Here is a 10,574-nt window from a genome sequence, read left to right on the forward strand (position 1 = left end):
CAATCTCGATGCAATTTCTGTGTTTCATCAACACTCTGATAGTCCACAGATTACAGAATGCCTCCAGATGTAAATCGGAAACTGCTACTTGTCTTCCAGGGTACGATCAAAACGGAGACTGTTTAAGACATTTCTCCAATGGAGGAAAGTGTGCATGGTGACTGTTGTATTCAATCCCGAGGCAATTTCTGTGTTTCATCAACACTTTGAAGGTCCACTGATTACAGAATGCCTCCAAATATGCATCGGAAACTACTACTGGACTTCCAGGGAAAGATCAAAGCGTAGAATGTTTGAGAATTACTCCCATGGTGGAAAGTGCGCATGGTGACAGTTGTATTCAATTCCGATACAATTTCTGTGTTTCATGAACACTCTGATAGTCCACAGATTACAGAATGCCTAGAGATGTGCATCGGAAACTACTACTGCTCTTCCAGGGAACGATCAAAGCGTACACTGTTTGAGACATTACTCCTATGGAGGAAAGTGGGCATGGTGACTGTTGTATTCACTCCCGATGCAATATCTGTGTTTCATCAACACTCTGATTGTCCACAGAATACACAATGGCTCCAGATGTGCATCGGAAACTACTACTGGTCTTCCTGGGAACGATCAAAGCGCAGACTGTTTGAGACATTACTCCGACGGAGGAAAGTGTGCATGGTGACTGTTGTATTCAATCCCGATGCAATTTTGGTTTCATCAACACTCTGATAGTCCACAGAATACAGAATGCCTCCAGATGTGCATCGGAAACTACTACTGGTCTTCCAGGGAACGATCAAAGCGTAGGCTGTTTGAGATATTACTCGCATTGAGGAATGTGCGCATGGTGACTGTTGTATTCAATCCCGATGCGATAACTGTGTTTCATAAACACTCGGATTGTCCACAGATTACAGAATGCTTCCAGATGTGCATGGGAAACTACTACTGGTCATCCAGGGAACGATCAAAGCGTAGACTGTTTGAGACATTACCCCCATGGAGGAAAGTGGGCATGGTGACTGTTGTATTCAATCTCGATGCAATTTCTGTGTTTCATCAACACTCTGATAGTCCACAGATTACAGAATGCCTCCAGATGTGCATTCGAAACTACTACTGGTCTTCCAGGGAACGATGAAAGCGTAGACTGTTTGAGACATTACTCCCATGTAGGAAAGTGTGCATGGAGACTGTTGTATTCAATCCCGATGCAATTTCTGTGTTTCATCAACTCTCTGATAGACAACAGATTACAGAATGCCTCCAGATGTGCATCGGAAACTTATACTCGTCTTCCAGGGAACGACCAAATCGTAGACTGTTGAGACATTACACCCATGGAGTGAAGTGCGCATGGTGACTGTTGTATTCAATCCCGATGCAATTTCTGTGTTTCATCAACACTCTGATAGTCCACAGATTACAGAATGCCTCCAGATGTGCATCGGAAACTACTACTGGTTTTCCAGGGAACGATCAAAGTGTAGACTGTTTGAGAATTACTCCCATATAGGAAAGTACGCATGGTGACTGTTGTATTCAATTCCGATGCAATTTCTGTGTTTCATGAACACTCTGATAGTCCACAGATTACAGAATGCCTCCAGATGTGCATCGGAAACTACTACTGGTCTTCCAGGGAAAGACCATAGCGTAGACTGTTTGAGACATCAATCCCATGGAGGAAAGTGCACACGGTGACTGTTGTATTCACTCCCGATGCAATATCTGTGTTTCATCAACACTCTGTCCACAGATTACAGAATGGCTCCAGATGTGCATCGGAAACTACTACTGGTCTTCCTGGGAACGATCAAAGCGTAGACTGTTTGAGACATTACTCCCATGGAGGAAAGTGTGCTTGGTGACTGTTGTATTCAATCCCGATGCAATTTCTGTGTTTCATCAACACTCTGATAGTCCACAGAATACAGAATGCCTCCAGATGTGCATCGGAAACTACTACTGGTCTTCCAGGGAACGATCAAAGCGTAGACTCTTTGAGACATTACTCACATGGAGGAAAGTGCGCATGGTGACTGTTGTATTCACTCCCGATGCAATATCTGTGTTTCATCAACACTCTGATAGTCCACAGATTACAGAATGCTTCCAGATATGCATCGGAAACTACTACCGGTCTTCCAGGGAACGATCAAAGCGTAGTCTCTTTGAGACATTACTCCCATGGAGGAAAGTGCGCATGGTGACTGTTGTATTCAATCCGGATGCAATATCTGTGTTTCATCAACACTCTGATAGTCCACAGATTACAGAATGCGTCCAGATGTGCATCGGAAACTACTACTGGTCTTCCAGGGAACGATTAAAACGTAGACTGTTTAAGACATTACTCCAATGGAGGAAAGTGTGCATGGTGACTGTTGTATTCAATCCCGAGGCAATTTCTGTGTTTCATCAACACTTTGAAGGTCCACTGATTACAGAATGCCTCCAAATATGCATCGGAAACTACTACTGGACTTCCAGGGATAGATCAAAGCGTAGACTGTTTGAGAATTACTCCTATGGGGGAAAGTGCGCATGGTGACTGTTGTACTCAATTCCGATACAATTTCTGTGTTTCATGAACACCCTGATAGTCCACAGATTACAGAATGCCTAGAGATGTGCATCGGAAACTACTACTGCTCTTCCAGGGAACGATCAAAGCGTACACTGTTTGAGACATTACTCCTATGGAGGAAAGTGCGCATGGTGACTGTTGTATTCACTCCCGATGCAATTTCTGTGTTTCATGAACACTCTGATAGTCCACAGATTACAGAATGCCTCCAGATGTGCATCGGAAACTACTACTGGTCTTCCAGGGAAAGACCATAGCGTAGACTGTTTGAGACATCAATCCCATGGAGGAAAGTGCACACGGTGACTGTTGTATTCACTCCCGATGCAATATCTGTGTTTCATCAACACTCTGTCCACAGATTACAGAATGGCTCCAGATGTGCATCGGAAACTACTACTGGTCTTCCTGGGAACGATCAAAGCGTAGACTGTTTGAGACAGTACTCCCACGGAGGAAATTGTGCATGGTGACTGTTGTATTCAATCCCGATGCAATTTCGGTGTTTCATCAACACTCTGATAGTCCACAGATTATTGAATGCCTCCACATGTGCAACGGAAACTACTACTTGTCTTCCAAGGAGAGATCAAAGCGTAAACTGTTTCAGACATTACTCCTATGGAGGAAACTGCGCATGGTGACTGTTGTATTCACTCCCGATGCAATATCTGTGTTTCATCAACACTCTGATAGTCCACAGATTACAGAATGCTTCCAGATATGCATCGGAAACTACTACCGGTCTTCCAGGGAACGATCAAAGCGTAGTCTCTTTGAGACATTACTCCCATGGAGGAAAGTGCGCATGGTGACTGTTGTATTCGATCCGGATGAAATATCTGTGTTTCATCAACACTCTGATAGCCCACAGATTACAGAATGCGTCCAGATGGGCATCGGAAACTACTACTGGTCTTCCAGGGAACGATCAAAGCGTAGACTGTTTGAGACATCACTCCCATGGAGAAAAGTGCGCATGGTGACTGTTGTATTCAATCTCGATGCAATTTCTGTGTTTCATCAACACTCTGATAGTCCACAGATTACAGAATGCCTCCAGATGTAAATCGGAAACTGCTACTTGTCTTCCAGGGTACGATCAAAACGGGGACTGTTTAAGACATTTCTCCAATGGAGGAAAGTGTGCATGGTGACTGTTGTATTCAATCCCGAGGCAATTTCTGTGTTTCATCAACACTTTGAAGGTCCACTGATTACAGAATGCCTCCAAATATGCATCGGAAACTACTACTGGACTTCCAGGGAAAGATCAAAGCGTAGAATGTTTGAGAATTACTCCCATGGTGGAAAGTGCGCATGGTGACAGTTGTATTCAATTCCGATACAATTTCTGTGTTTCATGAACACTCTGATAGTCCACAGATTACAGAATGCCTAGAGATGTGCATCGGAAACTACTACTGCTCTTCCAGGGAACGATCAAAGCGTACACTGTTTGAGACATTACTCCTATGGAGGAAAGTGGGCATGGTGACTGTTGTATTCACTCCCGATGCAATATCTGTGTTTCATCAACACTCTGATTGTCCACAGAATACACAATGGCTCCAGATGTGCATCGGAAACTACTACTGGTCTTCCTGGGAACGATCAAAGCGCAGACTGTTTGAGACATTACTCCGACGGAGGAAAGTGTGCATGGTGACTGTTGTATTCAATCCCGATGCAATTTTGGTTTCATCAACACTCTGATAGTCCACAGAATACAGAATGCCTCAAGATATGCATCGGAAACTACTACTGGTCTTCCAGGGAACGATCAAAGCGTAGGCTGTTTGAGATATTACTCGCATTGAGGAATGTGCGCATGGTGACTGTTGTATTCAATCCCGATGCGATAACTGTGTTTCATAAACACTCGGATAGTCCACAGATTACAGAATGCTTCCAGATGTGCATGGGAAACTACTACTGGTCATCCAGGGAACGATCAAAGCGTAGACTGTTTGAGACATTACCCCCATGGAGGAAAGTGGGCATGGTGACTGTTGTATTCAATCTCGATGCAATTTCTGTGTTTCATCAACACTCTGATAGTCCACAGATTACAGAATGCCTCCAGATGTGCATTCGAAACTACTACTGGTCTTCCTGGGATCGATCAATGCGTAGATTGTTTGAGACATTACTCCCATGAAGGAAAGTGCGCATTGTGACTGTTGTATTCAATCCCGATGCAATTTCTGTGTTTCATCAACACTCTAATAGTCCACAGATTATAGAATGCCTCCAGATGTGCAATGGACACTACTACTGGTCTTCCAAGGAGCGATCAAAGCGTAAAGTGTTTGAGATATTACTCCTATGGAGGAAAGTGCGCATGGTGACTGTTGTATTCAATCTCGATGCAATTTCTGTGTTTCATCAACTCTCTGATAGTCCACAGATTACAGAATGCCTCCAGATGTGCATCGGAAACTACTACTGGTCTTCCAGGGAAAGACCATAGCGTAGACTGTTTGAGACATCAATCCCATGGAGGAAAGTGCACACGGTGACTGTTGTATTCACTCCCGATGCAATATCTGTGTTTCATCAACACTCTGTCCACAGATTACAGAATGGCTCCAGATGTGTATCGGAAACTTATACTGGTTTTCCAAGGAACGATCAAAGCGTAGACTGTTTGAGACATTACACCCATAGAGTAAAGTGCGCATGGTGACTGTTGTATTCAATCCCGAGGCAATTTCTGTGTTTCATCAACACTCGGATAGTAAACAGATTACAGAATGCCTCCAGATGTGTATCGGAAACCACTGCTGGTCTTCCAGGGAACGATGAAAGTGTAGACTGTTTGAGAATTACTAGCATGGAGGAAAGTGCGCATGGTGACTGTTGTATTCATTTCCGATGCAATTTCTGTGTTTAATGAACACTCTGATAGTCCAAAGAATACAGAATGCCTCCAGATGCGCATCGGAAACTACTACTGGTCTTCCAGGGAACGATCAAAGCGTAGACTCTTTGAGACATTACTCCCATGGAGGAAAGTGCGCATGGTGACTGTGGTATTCAATCCCGAAGCAGTTTCTGTGTTCCTAAACACTCTGATAGTCCACAGATTACAGAATGTCTCCAGATGTGTATCGGAAACTACTACTGGTCTTCCTGAGAACGATCAAAGCGTAGCCTGTTTGAGACATTACTCCCATGGAGGAAACTGCGCATGGTGACTGTTGTATTCAATCCCGATGCACTTTCTGTGTTTCATCAACTCTCTGATCGTCCACAGATTCCAGAATGCCTCTAGATGTGCATCGGAAACTACTACTGGTCTTCCAGGGAACGATGAAATCGTAGACTGTTTGAGACATTACTCCCATGGAGGAATGTGCGCATGGTGACTGTTGTATTCAATCTCGATGCAATTTCTGTGTTTCATCAACACTCTGATAGTCCACAGATTACAGAATGCCTCCAGATGTCCATCGGAAATTACTACTGGTCTTCCAGGGAACGATCAAAGCGTAAACTGTTTGAGACATTACTCCCATGGAGGAAAGTGCGCATGGTGACTGTTGTATTCAATCCCGATGCAATTTCTGTGTTTCATCAATACTCTGATAGTCCACAGATTACAGAATGGCTCCAGATGTGCATCGGAAACTACTACTGGTCTTCCAGGGAACGATCAAAGCGTAGGCTGTTCGAGATATTACTCGCATTGAGGAAAGTGCGCATGGTGACTGTTGTATTCAATCCCCATGCGATAACTGTGTTTCATCGGCACCCTGATAGTCTACAGATTAAAAAATGCTTCCAAATGTGCATCGGAAACTACTACTGGTCTTCCAGGGAACGATCAAAGCTTAAACTGTTTGAGAGATTACACCCATGGAGGAAAGTGCGCATGGTGACTGTTGTATTCAATCTCGATGCAATCTCTGTGTTTCATCAACACTCTGATAGTCCACAGATTACAAAATGACTCAAGATGTGCAACGGAAATTACTACTGGTCTTCCTGGGAACGATCAAAGCGTAGACTGTTTAAGACATTACTCCCCTTGGAGGAAAGTGTGCATGGTGACTGTTGTATTCAATCCCGATGCAATTTTGGTTTCATCAACACTCTGGTAGTCCACAGATTACAGAATGCCTCCAGATGTGCATCGGCAACTACTACTGGTCTTCCAGGGAACGATCAAGGCGTAAACTGTTTGAGACAATACTCCCATGGAGGAAAGTGCGCATGGTGACTGTTGTATTCAATCCTGAGGCAATTTTAGTGTTCCTAAACACTCTGATAGTCCACAGATTACAGAATGCCTCCAGATGTGTATCGGAAACTACTACTGGTCGTCCTAGGAACGATCAAAGCGTAGACTGTTTGAGACATTACTCCCATGGAGGAAACCGCGCATGGTGACTGTTGTATTCTATCCCGATGCTATTTCTTTGTTTTATCAACAATCTGGTAGTCCACAGATTACAGAATGCCTACAGATGTGCATCGGAAACTACTACTGGTTTTCCAGGGAACGATCAAATCGTAGACTCTTTGAGACATTACACCCATGGAGGAAAGTGCACATGGTAACTGTTGTATTCAATCCTGATGCAATTTCTGTGTTTCATCAACACTCTAATAGTCCACAGATTACAGAATGCCTCCAGATGTGCATCGGAAACTACTACTGGTCTTCCAGGGAAAGACCAAAGCGTAGACTGTTTGAGACGTTACTCCCATGGGGGAAAGTGTGCATGATGACTGTTGTATTCAATCCCGATGCTATTTTGGTTTCATCAACACTCTAATACTCCACAGATTACAGAATGGCTCCAGATGTGCATTGGAAACTACTACTGGTCTTCCTGGGAACGATCAAAGCGTAGACTGTTTGAGACATTACTCCCATGGAGGAAAGTGCGCATGGTGACAGTTGTATTCAATCCCGCAGAAATTTCTGTGTTCCTAAACACTCTTATAGTCCACAGATTACAGAATGCCTCCAGATGTGTATCGGAAACTACTAGTGGTCCTCCTGAGAACGATCAAAGCGTAGACAGTTTGAGACATTACTCCCATGGAGGAAACTGCGCATGGTGACTGTTGTATTCAATCCCGATGTAATTTCTGTGTTTCATCAACTCTCTGATCATCCACAGATCACAGAATGCCTCCAGATGTGCATCGGAAACTACTACTGGTATTCCAGGGAACGATGAAAGCGTATACTGTTTGAGACATTATCCCATGGACTAAAGTGCGCATGGTGACTGTTGTATTCAATCTCGATGCAATCTCTTTGTTTCATCAACACTCTGATAGTCCACAGATTACAGAATTCCTCCAGATGTGCATCGGAAACTACTACTGGTCTTCCAGGGAACGATCAAAACGTAGACTGTTTGAGACATTACTCCTATGGAGGAAAGTGCGCATGCTGACTGTTGTATTCAATCCCGATGCGATAACTGTATTTCATCGACACTATGACAGTCCGCAGATTAAAAAATGCTTCCAGATGTGCATCGGAAACTACTACTGGTCTTCCAGGGAACGATCAAAGCGTAGACTGTTTGAGACATTACTCCTATGGAGTAAAGTGCGCATGGTGACTGTTGTATTCAATCCCGATGCGATAACTGTGTTTCATCAACACTCTGATAGTCCACAGATTTAAAAATGCTTCTAGATGTGCATCGGAAACTACTACTGGTCTTCCAGGGAACGATCAAAGCGTACACTGTTTGAGACATTACTACAATAGAGGAATGTGCGCATGGTGACTGTTCCATTCAATCCCGATGCAATTTCTGTGTTTCATCAACACTCTGATTGTCCACAGATTACAGAATGCCTCCAGATGTGTATCGGAAACTACTATTGGTCTTCCAGGGAACGATCAAAGCGTAAACTGTTTGAGACATTACTCCCATGGCGGAAAGTGCGCATGGTGACTGTTGTATTCAATCCCGATGCAATTTCTGTGTTTCATCAACTCTCTGATCATCCACAGATTACAGAATGCCTCCAGATGTGCATCGGAAACTACTACTGTTCTTCCAGGGAACGATGAAAGCGTAGACTGTTTGAGACATTACTCCCATGGAGGAAAGTGTGCATGGTGAGTGTATCCCGATGCAATTTCTGTGTTTCATCAATACTCTGATAGTCCACAGATTACAGAATGGCTCCAGATGTGCATCGGAAACTACTACTGGTCTTCCAGGGAACGATCAAAGCGTAGGCTGTTCGAGATATTACTCGCATTGAGGAAAGTGCGCATGGTGACTGTTGTACTCAATCCCCATGCGATAACTGTGTTTCATCGACTCTCTGATAGTCCACAGATTAAAAAATGCTTCCAAATGTGCATCGGAAACTACTACTGGTCTTCCAGGGAACGATCAAAGCGTAAACTGTTTGAGACATTACACCCATGGAGGAAAGTGCGCATGGTGATTCTTGTATTCAATCTCGGTGTAATTTCTGTGTTTCATCAACACTCTGTTAGTCCACAGATTACAAAATGACTCAAGATTTGCAACGGATATTACTACTGGTCTTCCTGGGAACGATCAAAGCGTAGACTGTTTGAGACATTACTCACCTTGGAGGAAAGTGTGCATGGTGACTGTTGTATTCAATCCCGATGCAATTTTTTTTTCACCAACACTCTAGTAGTCCACAGATTACAGAATGCCTCCAGATGTGCATCGGCAACTACAACTGGTCTTCCAGGGAACGATCAAAACGTAGACTGTTTGAGACATTACTCCTATGGAGGAAAGTGCGCATGCTGACTGTTGTATTCAATCCCGATGCGGTAACTGTATTTCATCGACACTATGATAGTCCACAGATTAAAAAATGCTTCCAGATGTGCATCGGAAACTACTACTGGTCTTCCAGGGAACGATCAAAGCGTACACTGTTTGAGACATTACTACAATAGAGGAATGTGCGCATGGTGACTGTTCCATTCAATCCCGATGCAATATCTGTGTTTCATCAACACTCTGATTGTCCACAGATTACAGAATGGCTCCAGATGTGCATCGGAAACTACTACTGGTCTTCCTGGGAACGATCAAAGCGTAGACTGTTTGAGACATTACTCCCATGGAGGAAAGTGCGCATGGTGACTGTTGCATTCAATCCCGCAGAAATTTCTGTGTTCCTAAACACTCTTATAGTCCACAGATTACAGAATGCCACCAGATGTGTATCGGAAACTACTAGTGGTCTTCCTGAGAACGATCAAAGCGTAGACTGTTTGAGACATTACTCCCATGGAGGAAACTGCGCATGGTGACTGTTGTATTCAATCCCGATGTAATTTCTGTGTTTCATCAACTCTCTGATCATCCACAGATTACAGAATGCCTCCAGATGTGCATCGGAAACTACTACTGGCATTCCAGGGAACGATGAGAGCGTAGACTGTTTGAGACATTACTCCCATGAAGGAAAGTGCGCATGGTGACTGTCGTATTCAATCTCGATGCAATTTCTGTTTTTCATCAACACTCTGATAGTCCACAGATTACAGAATGCCTCCAGATGTGCATCGGAAACTACTACTGGTCTTCCAGGGAACGATCAAAACGTAGACTGTTTGAGACATTACTCCTATGGAGGAAAGTGCGCATGCTGACTGTTGTATTCAATCCCGATGCGATAACTGTATTTCATCGACACTATGATAGTCCACAGATTAAAAAATGCTTCCAGATGTGCATCGGAAACTACTACTGGTCTTCCAGGGAACGATCAAAGCGTAGACTGTTTGAGACATTACTCCTATGGAGTAAAGTGCGCATGGTGACTCTTGTATTCAATCCCGATGCGATAAGTGTGTTTCATCAACACTCTGATAGTCCACAGATTAAAAAATGCTTCCAGATGTGCATCGGAAAGTACTACTGGTCTTCCAGGGAACGATCAAAGCGTACACTGTTTGAGACATTACAACAATAGAGGAATGTGCGCATGGTGACTGTTCCATTCAATCCCGATG

Source organism: Schistocerca gregaria, unplaced genomic scaffold (genome assembly GCF_023897955.1).
Source record: "Schistocerca gregaria isolate iqSchGreg1 unplaced genomic scaffold, iqSchGreg1.2 ptg000480l, whole genome shotgun sequence".
Lineage (NCBI taxonomy): Eukaryota > Metazoa > Arthropoda > Insecta > Orthoptera > Acrididae > Schistocerca > Schistocerca gregaria.